General features: G+C 38.5%; 1 non-coding gene across 1 annotated transcript; it reads right to left on the reverse strand.

Moving 5' to 3' along the window:
- Nucleotides 1-10,049: 10,049 nt before the first annotated feature.
- LOC142447380 (U2 spliceosomal RNA) lies at nucleotides 10,050-10,240 on the reverse strand. Its single transcript, XR_012784108.1, has one exon. It is a non-coding gene; the product is annotated as a U2 spliceosomal RNA (small nuclear RNA).
- Nucleotides 10,241-13,341: the final 3,101 nt, after the last annotated feature.

The following is a 13,341-nucleotide window of genomic DNA, read 5'->3' on the forward strand; positions in this document are numbered from 1 at the left end:
TTATTTTAGATAACAAAATACTGGTGTGATATATAACTAATGTTTTGCTATAATATCCTTATGTTTGTCTGCTTTAAAAATATTTTTGCAGTGATTAACTTATGAAGCACATCACCACATGGGAAGAACTGGAGGAAATCATGCTAAGTGAAGAAGCCAAGCACAAAAGGACAAGTACAACATAAGCTTAAAAAGAAATGCAAAAGGTGCATAAGGAAAAAAATAACTACTGTATACAAACATTTCTGGGGAGAGGACCAGTTAGTATGGTAGGGACCAGACCAAATCCAGGGATACAAATAGTAGCCAAATAAAAAGGAGTGGGGAATAGAAAAAAAGAAATGGGTAGCTTGGGAACAGGGCACTAACCCACCCAAGGGGAGGTTATTGTTTATATATTCATAGGGAAACAGAGACCAGACTTCACCCTGGTGCTCCAAGATGTGAATGCAACATGCCAGCATAGAGTAGGGAACCAGTGGAGAGATCTGAGGGGCTGGCCCCAATCCCAAATGCGTGACCAGATGCGCCTTCCTACAGAAGAATTTATTTCAGAGGACAGCACTGAAACTGCAGCTCAGGGAGCGTAACATGTCTGATCAGAGCACACAGGAGCAAACAAAGGGGGAGGAAGAGAAAGTCGAGCACATCCTGGCCCACCAACCCTTGATAACGATATTCCTGCTCAGAGCAGCCAATCCACAGAGAGGACCATATGGCCAACCCCGTTGTAAGACATGACATCCCTCACTGACCCATAGTCTTACAGGGGACAACACTGGAGACATAGTGTGGGAATTGCACCCGATCTGATCCTACCACACCAAGGCAAAACACTATGAGCATGGAACAGAATAGCAAGGAGAACAGAGCAACGAAGTCCCCAGGAAATACCAAAAATAAACTTTGGAGCCAGGGCTTGCCACCCCATCAGAATCCACCAGAAAATACTACTAAGCCAACAAACAGTTCTTGAACTAACTACAAGCTTTTCTTTTTTGTTGTTGTTTTGTGGGTTTTTTGTTTTGTTTTGTCATTGGTTTTTGTTGTTTTGTTTTGTTGCTTGGTTTTGCTCTGTCTTGTTTTTGTGCATGTTATTATCTCTGCTGGTCTGTTTAAATAAGGTAGGCTGTATGAACGATTTGGAGGAGAAAACAATGGGACCGACAGTCCTAGGGGGACATGAGAGAGGGGGAAGGCAAGTAGTGTTAACAGACTGAGGGACAAGGGAACAACAAGTGATCCAAATCTGTGTTGAGGAGGGTGTAGCAGACCTGGTAGGGCATGATCAAGGGTAATGTAACCAAGAGGAGTTACTAAAACCCAAATGAAGGCTGAACATGATAGTGGGACAAGAGGAAAGTCAAAGGAAACAGAGAAAAGAGCTAGGAGGCAAAGGCCATATAAAGAGGTCTAAACAAAGGCATGTACATATATAAATATATCTATATATGAGGAAGGGAAAATAGATCTATGTGCATATATTTATAGGTTTAGTATTAAAGTAGCAGATGGACATTGGGCCTCCACTCAAGTATTCCCTCAATGCAAGAATACTTGGTTCTATTAAACTGGCATTCCATGATGCTTACCTTCCCCACACAATCGCTGAAGACAAAGCAGATACATAAGCAAATGTGGTGAAGAAAGCTGATGGTGCCCAGCTATCAAAAGATATAGTTTCTGAAGTCTTAAAAGCTTGAAGGTAAACAAGCGGCCATCTAACTGAGAAGCAACAAAGCCCACATGGAAGAAGCACATCAGCCTGTGTGATCATGAGGTGTCAAACGGATCTGTTATCAGACATCAAAGAACAAAAAAATCATATCTTTGTGAATGAGGGGAAGAGCGGAATGGGGACTCAAAGCCCATCTGTAGGCAACTGGACATCCCCTTATGGAAGGGTCGCAGAAAGGAGATGAACCAGTCAGGGTGCAGAGTAGCAACAATGAAACATACAACTTTACTCTAGTTCCCAAATGCTTCTCCCGCCCCCATCTATCAGGATCCCAATTCTACCTTACAAATCTGGCTAGACCAGAGGATGTAAACTGCTACATATAGGAACTGGAAACACAGGGAATCCAGGACGGATGATCCCTTCAGGACCAGTAGTGAGAGTGGCAATACCAGGAGGGTGGAGGGAGGGTGGGGTAGAAAGGGGGAACCAATTACAGGGATCTACATATAACCTCCTCCCTGGGGGATGGACAACAGAAAAGTGGATGAAGGGAGACGTCGGACAGTGTATGATATGACAAAATGATAATTTCTAAATTAACAAGGGTTCATGGGGTGGGGGGAGGTAAAATGAGGAGCTGATGCCAGGGGCTTACGTGGAGAACAAATGTTTTCAGAATGATGAGTGTAACGAATATACAAATGTGTTTTATGCATTTGATGTATGTGTGGATTGTGATAAGAGTTGTATGTGCCCCCAATAAAATGATTAAATATATATACATACATATATATATATCTTTATATATGCCTCTATTTTATTTCCTGTCTATATACACTTTCCATTTTATATTTAACCCTTCCTCCCCACTTCTTCCTTCATTATTTTTTGTAAAGAAAGATAAAATATTTGTAAGTTTGGATTACTTCAAATGTATTGATTCAATCTAGCAGAATAATGATAGTTTTAAAAAATAGATAATGGAAATTCCTAGCTATTCTTATTTCTTACAAAATATTTTCTCAATTAATATACTTATTATATAACCTTTTCTTTTTCCCTGAGTAGTAGTGTTTGACAGTAAATATATGCGCAGATCACCGCTGTTATTTTATTATTTATATATGCACTGATATTTTAAAATCCATTAAATGATTTATAGAATAAAACATTATTTTATCCTCTATTTTCATAAAACAGGAGCATAATCACTATAAATTAAACAAGAGTTGAAACCTTTAGAATGACAGAATAAAACCTTTGAGGAAAAAACAAGTAAGGCCAAGTTTTAGTTTCATAAAAATATGGCACTGGATTTCAGATAGTATTGCAGCAAGACAGTATCAAACAATATTTTCTATCTCTTAATAAGTGAATAAATTATAAAAAAGATTTTCATCAATCTTCTGAGGGAGAATGTCATGTGGTCGATGAAATTGCATAGAAAACCTTGGGGGGAAAGCCAGGCACATATCACAATGTTATTGGTTTTATTTAAACAAATTTACACAAGGAAAATTAGTTCTTATAAGGAAAAATTATTCCGGGTGCTCTCTTACAGAATGATTTTAGGAGAATATATTAATAGAAAGAGCATATTGCTTCTGCATATTGCTCTAAATTTCTTTGCTCTGGTGCTTAACTTCGGAGATTATGCAAGGAGTGAATGCCTTAAATTGCAGCCAGTTGTTGGAAAGGAGTTTCATTATGTAGTATTATGGAAAAAATTAAAGCATGACTTTCTATTGGTAGCATATCTTTTCTAATGTTACATATGTTAGAAACATCTGGGAATCTCTGAAAAATTTAAGGCATCTATAATTATTTTGTATTGTTCATCTTAACGGATATGTCAGCAATGTGCTGGAAGCCATATAAAATGTAGTAGCGCACAAGTGGCGCCACATTGAAATTATTTAAGACCAAGAAAGAGACAGACAGATCTTTGAAAACAAGTGCCATAGCCTCCAATAATCGAAATGCTGTCTACGTTCAAGTACATAGGATCATTTATTATAATTGTGCTCAAAATAAATGTATATTTTAAGAAATGAGGAAGTCATCTGGAAATTGATGCAGTAAGATGAGAGAGAGAGAGAGAGAGAGAGAGAGAGAGAGAGAGAGAGAGAGAGAGAGAGAGATTTGTCTTTCTCCTGCAGAGCCGCTGGTAGGATGTTTGAACCACTGACCTTGTAGTCAGGAGCTCAACCCTGCTCCACCAGGGCTCCAAATAGCAATTCGAACTACCCTTCTTCATGGAAGGGGCCTCAAAGCCATCCGCATGGGTATGAATAAAGAAGAATGAAAAATAGGGACACTTATTCAATCAAGTTATTCAAACTCTCGTTCCAATTCCTAATGAATTCCCCACATCTGAGTCTGCTCAGACACACGAAAGGGTTCTCCAGTGAACCATATCGACAATGATCTGCATTCAAGCGGGATGTAGTTCTTTGTAGCTTCCTCTGCTTGATTCAGATTACTGAAAAACTGTTAGGAAGTGAATATGGTGCCTCCAAAATATATTTTGTAAATCTTTGCAAGTATATTTGTGGTTATAATCTCATGTGAGAGTGGGTTTCTGTATTACGTTGATAAAATATCATTAGTGTGTTTTGGTTGGGTGCCATTGAATCTTGTAGCAACCTTGTGTTCATTGAAGAGAAGTACTACCTGGTCCTACAGCATCTTCACAATTGTTAATGGGGAAGCAGGGGCAAGTCAGGCAGAGATCAATCAGAAAGTATTGGTACTAGAGTTCTAGTTAATACTGTGTAGGCATGCCTTATTCCAAACAAACAATGTTTAAACCTGTCTCTGCAATCAGCGTAGACAAGTATTGTTAGCAATACACTTGGCTTAGTCAGAGTAGGGTGTCTTCAAAGCTAAAAACAAACCACACAAACATTTAAAAGAAAATAAATCCAAGTAGTGACTTCAAAGGAGATCTGCTCACCCCCCCCCCCAAAGTCACTATCATCAGTCCATGCCGACTCACAGTGAACATATGGGACAGTGCAAAACGGCCCCTATGAATTTCTGAGACAGGATAGCAGTGTATGGGAGTAGAAAGCCTCGTCTTTCTCCCAAGGAGCCACTCGTGGTTTCCAGTGTCTGACCTTGGGGATCACAGCCCAACACATAACCACTACGCCACCAGAGTGTCTTCGATGAGATCTACTGGGCCAGTTAAATTCAAAGACGAGAGGTCAGTCCATAAGGTTATGGCAACTGTTTGGGAGGACTGCAAAGAGGCGATCTTAATAAAATTTTTTCAAAGGATATAAGATTCCCACAGGGTGTGTTTAGAGAAAGTTTAAAGAAAACTGGAAATTGCACTGGGGGGAAATTCCAGGAAAGTTGAACCTAGGAAATGGTCTCATTTTTTCTAGCATGACGATACACCTGCTCATCCTTCATGTCTATAGCGAGACCAAATCTGAGATTCATTGGGAAACCTTACTCCATCCACTTACAACCCTGATCCTGCTTATTCGACTTCTTTTCATTCTGAAAACTCTTTTAAACAGCATAATTGGAGTCCCTTGGGGATGAGCAAACTGCCATTTTGAGGTAGGATAAATTTAAAAGTGCAGAATTGCTGGGGAAATTTTAGAGAGATTAAAACAGTACTGCTAGAAGTGTGCAGACCTATTGGAAGGATTCTACCAGGAAATAATCATCCATGTTTTGCACTATTCATTTAGTGACGATCCGGATGGTTTTGTAGCAGCTCTCTTCACGCGTGCATGTCAGGTGACAGCCACTGAGCACCAGAGGAGCCTTCCCCGAGAGCCTGCCCGAGAGAGAGACTTGTATTGCAGCCAGCACCTGAATTTGAACCTTCTAAACCATTTCTAATTTTTCTTGTTATTGCTGTTGTTATTGTTAAACGCACCCAATTTATATTTTTATAATAGCAGTTTTAGATAACTAAACAGGGGCCAAATTTTTTCATTTGCATTTTATTTACTTTTTGTTGTCAACTCATTTTTAAAACTTTGTTTTGTATGTAGCTTTCATTCCCTTAGAGTACAAGTTGATGGTTCTCTTGTCAATTCCAAAACATTTTGTGGTTTGTGTACCACCCCGATACCAGGTTGCGGATGTGCTAACATGCAACACATATGTGCAACATGAGATGGAATTAATGAAACCCATGATCACGTATGCAGAGCTGTAGTGGCTCCTTTTTAAAGTGGGTTCCTGGTTCTGATACATTCTTATCAAATCTCTTGGTAGTGAGTTGAATAAGATTAACCTTTTAGAGAGTGTTGCAGGCTTAGATTCTGTAATATATCAGCTGTTCTATTTCAGATAAATGTGATTAAAAACAACAACAATTTTCTCCTATGATATAAATGAGGAAAGAGGCATCCACAGCATGATCAGCTACATATCATGCCCTTGATGATATATAATCTGCTCTCCTAAGGACACAGAAGTTGCTCTTGGAGCTACTACCAATTTGAGTTCTCAAAAGTCTATCTAATTGTCTGACTCTCCGCAGAGTGTAAACTTTTATGTCATGAGGGCTACCACCCCTCATGAATCCTAGGGGCCTTTAAGGATGGCAACAAAATGTTCAGCTTTTCAGAAATATGACAGTGTTTCTCACTTGCTACCTTGACTAGAGTTGGAGGGGAAATCTCAGAAGTTTTTACATTGACTTCTTCAACTACTATAATTATTAAATCACAGACTAAAATTCAATCTATGGATAGCTCCACGACCAGCATTTTAAAACTAAGTATATCTTTGAGGACCAGAGACATATCAGTTCTTCAATTTAGAGTCAGACCTGACCCTGGTTTCCTTTTATGTTCTTGTCCCATTTCTTTCCACTAAAACAAGGTGTCCCCACGAGGTGTTGATTCTCAAGATATCAATGTGAGGTTCTATCCTCCTTCCAACTACCCATTCATCCAAAATTCCCATATTCTTAGTCCTTTGTCATATGTGTATAGGGTCATAGTGGTTGTTGCTATGTGCCATCTATTTAGCTCTGATCTGTACAGACCCAATACATCCCCGAATGAAACACTGTAGAGCCCTGCACTGTCCTCACAATTATGTCTAAACCTCAGTCCATTGATGCAGCCATTGTGTCAATCCATCTCATGAAGGGCCTTCTTCCTTTTCACGGACCTTCCACTTTATCAGGCTTCATGCCCTTCTCTGGGGACTGGTTTCCCAAGACATGTCCAAAGCATGGAAGGCAATGTCTTGCCATCCCTTGCCTCTAAGAAGTACGCTGGCCTTGCTTCTTCTGATACAGATTGGTTTGTCCTATTAACCGTCCATGGTGCTTTCAGTATTCTTCTACAGCTTAGTTCAAAGGCATCAATCTTTCTATGGTCTTCCTTATTCAATGTCCAATGTTCACATGCATATGATGCAATGAAACATATCATTGCTTGGGTCAATAACATGTTCATCCTCAAAGTAACCTCCTTGCTCTTCAAATCTATAAAGAGGTATTTTTAAGCAGATTTACCTAATGCAATATGTCTTTTGATCTCTTGACGCTACTTCCAGAAGCATTAATTGTGAATCCAAGCAATACAATATCCTTGACAACTTCAAATTTTTAACAATCATTCCAGTCTTAATGTCACAGTCTTTTTCATGTAATCCAGTTCACTGGTGATTTGATCAACATACAGCTCGAACAAGTATGGTAAAAAGGTACAACCCTGATGTGCACTTTTCCTGATGTTAAGCCATGCAGTATCCCCTTGTTCTGTTCTCAAAGCTATCTCTTGATCTGTGGACACGTTATGAGTGGGCACAATGAAATATTCTGGAATTCCCATTCTTCTCAAGGCCATCCACAGTTTGTTATGGGCCACACAGTCTAATACCTTTGCACAGTCAATGAAACACAAGTAGACCTCTTTCTGGTATTGTCTGTGTTGACCCCGAATCCATCTGACATAAGCAATGCTATCCCTTGTTCCATGTCCCCTTCTGAAACCAGCCTGAACTGCTCACAGTTCCTTGTCAACATACTGCTGTGACCATGACCCGATTACCTTAAGTATCAAATACATGATTCTACAGTGTGAGCATTCTGTCGCATCATCTTTCTTTGGAATGAGCACAAGTATAAATCTCTGTCAGTCAGTTGACCAAGCGGCTGTCTTCCAAATTCCCTGTCATGGAAAAGGAGTGATCTCAGTGCTTCTTCAGATTGGAGAAACATTTAGATATGGATTCCCTCGGTCCCTGGAGCCTTGTTTCTGACTAAGGCCTTCAGTGGTGTTTGGCACTAAGCATGCTGTATTTTTCCTTCTGCACCATTGGTTCCTGCTCACCTGCCACCCACCTCCTGAAATAGTGCAATGTTGGCTAGTTCTTTCTGGCACGGTGACTGGGGATTCTTTGCTTCTTCTTGTGATACTTCCTGCGTCGTTTAGTATTTTTCTCACAGAGTCTTTCAAGATTACAACTCGAGACTTCAGTTTGTTTCTTGACATCTTTCTGTTGCAGACAAGCAAAGTGTGCTCTTCCCTCTTGGTTTTCCAACTCTAGATCCTTGAACATTTCATTATAATCTGGGGTTGTGTCATCTCGAGCTGCCCTTTGAAGAAGGGGAAACCAGCACACTGTTTATTGGGCATGAGAGAACCATGTCTCTTGGGACATGGCCTCCACTTCTCAATGTTTCCTGTTCTGAGAATCTGAAAACTGGCTCCAAGTCAGAAATGGAGTAGAGGATAATTTTTCACTTTTGGCTTTCTAATTATACATTTTTAATTCCATTTGTTTAAACAGATTGAGAATGAATGCTATCTTTAGCTGTCCTCTACTGTGCTCCTAAGAACATTGTATTATGCTAAACATTTACATAGCTCTGAGGTGACCATATAGCTATTGCAATCTTTCTGATTACTATGATGATTGCAGCCAACATATTTAGATGGATGGTTACTGCCAACTGGCATCTTTTTCTCACATTTGATTATCTCCATTAGTCCATGTGAGCCAGTTTCTCTAATTGCATATCTTGCCATCGACCCTGGCATACTAAATGAGAAACTATTGAGTTTGGCTTCGCAAGGATGCTTGTCAATGTATTGGTAAGTGGTATGCCTATGAGAGGCCATGGGAAACAATCTTCTGGTCCAATAACCAGTTTATGTAGTAAATAATCTGAGACATGATTAATTCTATCTGTGTTCTGATACAGACTGATTCCTCACCCCCACTTTTTGCACTGTCTACAAGGAACCTAATAATGTTTTAGCATTGATTACCATTATTTTTGCCAAAATGTGAACCTTAAAACCTAGCCTAATTTTTCCCCATATGAATAAACTTTTCTTTAGCTTAGTTGTACTTTCTATCCTCCACTTTCAAATTATAGTCTTCGATGAAGAGCCTTCAAAAAATCATAGGAAAGGGACATTTTAGAAAGAAAACTTTCCTACAAACCTTTTGAATCCCTCTCTTTGGTCTCTTCTGACTCTTGCCAGTACATGAGTGTTGGGTCCTGCAACAACCTTGGAATCTTGCCTCCTTTTCCCTGAAAAGATACAGCCCTTTTCCAATGAGGTTAAATTGTGACTCAGCCTAGTGATTCTATAAGTGGCCAGAGAAGAGGTCAGAGGAGGAGATTCTCTAGGTGAATATCTTGTATGTATGTATTTGTAAGGAGGGTTTAAAGTCATAGAGTCGAAGCCTTTATATAATATGAAAGCTAAAGGTGGGGAGTGGGGTGCTGGTAGCTAATGGGGAATAAATCATTTCTGAATATTTAGAAACTTCAAAAATGTGGAGATTCAAAAAATTATTCAATCAACCCACAATGTATTAATGTTCTTTCTCAATCAAAGCCCTGTCTTTGGCTATCAGATCCAATCCAATCCTACTTACTTCAAACTTAAAGCAATCTTATCCACCAGAGTAGAATTTTCCAGGGTATTTCCAAGGGTGCACATATTTTCACAAGCGGACTGCTTCATCTCCTTCCTGTGGGGTGTCTGGTGGACCTAGATCTCTGAATTTTTGGTCATCAGCCCACTGCTTACCCTCTGTGCCACCTGGACTTTCCTTCAGAAATATAAGTGCTGGGGGTTTCTAGAGCTCTTCTTCTAGAGCCCTGGTGGCCTAGTGGTCATGAGTTGGACAGATAACCTCAAGGTCAACAATACAAAACCAGTAGCTCCTGCAGCAAGCCTCACTATCTTTATAAAGATTTGCAATCTCAGAAACCCACTGGGCTGGTTCTACCCTGTTTTCTCGGGTCAGTATGAGTTGGAATCGACTCAATGGCAGTAAGGTGTTTTTCCATTTTGTTTTGTTTTTTAGTGTGAGAGATCTTCTATTCTGAGTAGTTTTTGTTTTGTTTTTTAAGATTCCCCCCAAGGGGTGCACCGTTCCTGGAAGTACTGCAATACCAGGTCGATGCGTGGAGTGGATGGAACAAGCTCCTATTCCATCTCCCTGCTCCAAAAATCCATTTAATATATTGTCCTCAGATAGAGGACGTATCAGATATTAAACTGATAAGAACATATACTACACGGGATCTTAGTCAAAAGGCCGAGAAGCGATGTCTGAGTAGTTTTGAGACTAGGCCAAAGCTTTCTCTGATCGACAACTGTCGGGAATGAGAACATCTTTATATACTGGCAAGGATTTTTCTGTTTTTCACCTTTAATTGAAGGTTAATTGCCATGAATCTTTCATTTTATATCTTCAATGCATCAATTGACCTTAACAGTAGCCATCTAAATCCATCAATTCCTTTGACCATATAATTAAAATTCCTTTCATTCAGTAAGGGATTTCCTTCCAACAGAACACTCTCAGTTCAGCCGAAGTAAAAGATTTAGAAATGATACTAATTGTTTGTGCTGGGTGTTATGGGTGCTTCTTTTACTGCTATTGTTAAAATCCCTTTCACACCATATAAGCCAGGTCCAAACTCCCTCGTAACCTAGCTTTATTGGACCACTCCTTGTACCAAATATCACAAGTTGAGTCCTCCTAGCTGAAGTAATTCTGTTAGATCTTAGTACAAAATAACTCCATTAGCAAGTGCCCTTAAGAGTAATACTGCTAGGTGAAGGGAAGAAACTTGGAATGAGCTGAGGGAGAAATTATGCTCAAGCACAGTCATAATAAACCTTAGCCAACTTCACAAAGAGTGGCAACATTGGGATATTCTTTAGAATCCTTCCAATTGGGATGGAAGTGGAGCTTGATCTGTATAACCCTGCTCTGACCAGTTATTTAATATATGGTTTCTGAGAAAAGAAACATAAACTTTAATAATGTGGCCCTCTTTAAACAAGGGCAATTCCTTGGTGGGGATGGCCATCAGCCAATATACTTCCTAGAGCTGGAGAAATTCTTCCATCTTTAAACATAATGTCCGTGGTCAAACCAAGCAGGACACTTCTAACACATATTTAAGTTTGTAGCTACAGATGATTATTTTGTGTTTCTCATACCACTCGAGCAGAAGACAAAAAACATGAGCTAATCAATTGTGTTTGTGTGAGGAGTTAAAATAGCTAGTTCAAAATGGATGCATGTGTGAACTAATTTTGGCCTCTCTTGTTGCCTCTATGATAGGTGAAAATACCTCTAAGAATGAGAAAAGGCATGGATTATGGAGTGATAAGCACAAGACAAACCCAGATTCATGTACTACAGCACTAAGGATTGAGTTACAACTAGGCTAGTTGGGAATCTAGGATAGGTAATGGAGAAAGAATTTCATAACTACTGATTATAGTTAAAATATTGAGATTTCTAGTTTCACTAATCTTTTTCTATTAACTATTTTATATAGATTATATTTCCCTAAAAATAATTTTATAGGAAACTTTGTATATGATGAAATAAATAGGTAGATGACAGATAGATAGGTGATAGATGAGGTATAAAAATGGCACAAGGTAGTGGACCACTTCAGGCTATTTTGACACCTGGAATCACATTTTCTCTACCACTCCACTCATTTCAAGCATTCTGTCATAGACAATCCCTGGAAACTTGTACCCACCATGGATGCCAGCATCTGGTCTCTAGAATGTGCATTACACGTCTTCTTTCTACCCAGGCCCCTTCACATTCAAGTCATTGTTAAAATTCCTCATAAAATGTGCATGAGAATTACCATCCCCCAAATAGTAAAAATCTCTGAGAAATTTAAATTTTATTAAAGTAATTAAGAACTGTGCCATATAGGTTCCATCTTTTTAATTAGACATAAAAACAATGTATTGAATCACTCAGAACTTTGTAAATATTTAGTAAGCCAACATATTTAATAGTATGAAAAAATATTGCTGATAAACATACAATAGCATTTTTTAATTTTGTATTTTGATTGTGAACATTTTTAACTCTCATTTTTAATATCTGAAGGTGTTATCGTTGTCGATGTTAGTCACTATGGAATTGTAGCTGTGAAGCAGTAGCCCCGTGTTCAGGAGTAGAACAGCTTTATTGAGTTTTCTAGGTTGTAATGTTTATGGATACTGAGGATGAGGTGCTGGCCTGCTACTTGAAAGGTCAGTAGTTCAGGTTCTTCACAGGAGATAGATGAAGTGGTTGTGTACACCTGTGAAGTTTTGGAAACCCTATAAAGTGTTGCTATGATTCATAATAAACCCCATGGCAGTGGTGTTTTGTTCTTTCTGACATTGTTTTGGTAATCGTTACAGGACAATATCTGAAAGTCTTTCTACTGCACATTCTTTAGGTGGATTCAAACCACCAACCTTTGATGCCAATAGGTCTGCTTAATTGATTCCTATTATAAATGCATGGAATTTCAAAAATTTATATAAATTTATCAAAAAACAGTTTGCTTATCAGTTTAATTATCAAATATATGAGACTACTTTCTTCTGACTTAATGGTAGGAAATATAGCATGAAGCCAGGAGAAATTTGGGCATAAAAATATAAGCTTTATTAGCTAGAAGATGGGCAAAATAGGCTGACTTTGTACTTCCCTTTGTATTTTCTCATCTATAATATCTTACCTTGATTTTTGGTGTACTGTATATCAAACCAGTATCCCAAAATAAATTTGAATATCATAATTGGGGAATAAAGGTGGCTTTACTTTACTTTAAAATGGTTGCTGTATTGTGTTGTTACATTGGCTTTCCTCACTTTAGTCAGAAATTTCAGATTTCTAAACTAAATTGCAGACTAAATTTCAAATGAGACGAAATTGAAAATATTCCAAATCCTATTGAAATATTTTCATATATCTCACATATATGTCACCTAGGCTTGAGATGTTTACTAATAATCACCAAAAAGTGAATAAAAATTAAATCAATGATCAATTCAAATTATTTGCCTCTGTTTTGATTATGACTCAATGGAAAACCCATGTGTTACATTGTAAAATTACTATAGATATTTTGTCTGTAATCCTTACAGGACAAATTCACTAGGCCTTTCTTCTGCTTCACTACACAGTGGATTTGAACCACCAACTATAAGAAGTAGAATAGCACAACTGTGCCGCCCCAGGCACTTATGCCAAAAAAATAACTGTGTGCTATTCAAAGTGCAAGAATCCAGAAATGGTATTTTGACAAAAATATAGAATAATCAGAGCTTTTATACATCACTAGAGTAAATATGAATTTGAATAATACAAGGATAATTGAATAATATTATGGC

This window comes from Tenrec ecaudatus, chromosome 4 (genome assembly GCF_050624435.1).
Source record: "Tenrec ecaudatus isolate mTenEca1 chromosome 4, mTenEca1.hap1, whole genome shotgun sequence".
Taxonomy (NCBI): Eukaryota; Metazoa; Chordata; class Mammalia; order Afrosoricida; family Tenrecidae; genus Tenrec; species Tenrec ecaudatus.